Here is a 1,326-nt window from a genome sequence, read left to right as displayed (position 1 = left end):
TAATAGTGGTAATGAATATAAATTCACAACAACACTTAATAAATTTCAATGATGAGTTTTGATTTTTGATTTGAACATATCAAAACTCTTTCTGGGTAGCAACTAGAATAAAATATCGACATGTCAAAAAAGTTGTTATTTTATTTTTTGATATTTCAGTCTGTTGCTACATTTAAGCACTTTTTGTTGCCGACTGTCCCTGTAAAACATTGATATCCAAAACTAAAACGCCTGCTGTTCTCCTCACAGCGGACCACACTTTTACTGATCTCCTGCTGGATCTATAATTGTGCCCTCAGAAAGTTTCGATCTATTGTGAGTTGTTTTGTTCTCTCAAAGCATAATTTGAGTAGGCACAACAGTGTCTCTAATGCCGTAATTAGTGGATCCTTTGCTGTGTTGTTATGCTGTGGTTTTCTCTGCTGCTTTCAGAAATCCTCCCACTGGGTACTGTAGTTCTGCTTCTGGAACAGACTACTGTTTCTAATTAGGTGGCTCAAAACATGTCAAGCTTGGTTATGTAATTTCTCTTATTTTTAACTGTACCATAACTGTACGTGATGTTACATTTTAGCTTCGGGTCACAAACAGACCAACAAATATACAGCGGAGATAAACTCTGTTATGGATTGACAAGGCCTAAATTCCCCTTGGCTGTTAGAAAAACTGCAGCTTGCATTACTCAGAAGTGGATTTGAGTACAAGCTAAATAATTGTATTCCCTTTTTGAGGTGCAATATCCAATCGATTCCAGAAGTTGTTATCTTGAACTGTTTCATAATGAACTTGTTTTGTTCTTCTCTTTGTTTACTTCAATTTCCAGGATGTTACATGGTGATCCCTAGAGATTGAATCCGAACTTGTTCCATATCATTTTTTTGTACCGTTAGTTTACTGTCCTGTTAAATTGGCCAAATCAATGTGTTTTCTAAACCTTAAAGCATCACAATACTACGGTGGCCAACAGGTGCAAACGCGTTACAGAGGCCCAAAACACTTTCATTAGGAGAAACACACTGCACCTTCAAAAACGATGCAAATATAAAAACGCTTATGTGCCAGAACACATGCAAATGAAGAAGCATTTTCACAAACTTGACAACACATGACCAGCATTTAGAAAACATTCACGAAACATGCACAGGGTTTTCTAAAAGCGCTGCATTAATTAAGCGCAAAATTACTATTAAAAAAACAAAAACCATTAAAACCATACTTTTTACAGGACATGAACACACAAGTTCAGAGTTCACACACACACACACACACACACACGCACGCACACGCTCACACACACACACACGCACACACACACACACACACACA

The sequence above is a fragment of the Notothenia coriiceps genome, unplaced genomic scaffold (genome assembly GCF_000735185.1).
Source record: "Notothenia coriiceps isolate Sejong01 unplaced genomic scaffold, NC01 NC01_scaffold00000339, whole genome shotgun sequence".
Lineage (NCBI taxonomy): Eukaryota > Metazoa > Chordata > Actinopteri > Perciformes > Nototheniidae > Notothenia > Notothenia coriiceps.
This window is presented reverse-complemented; position numbering follows the sequence as displayed.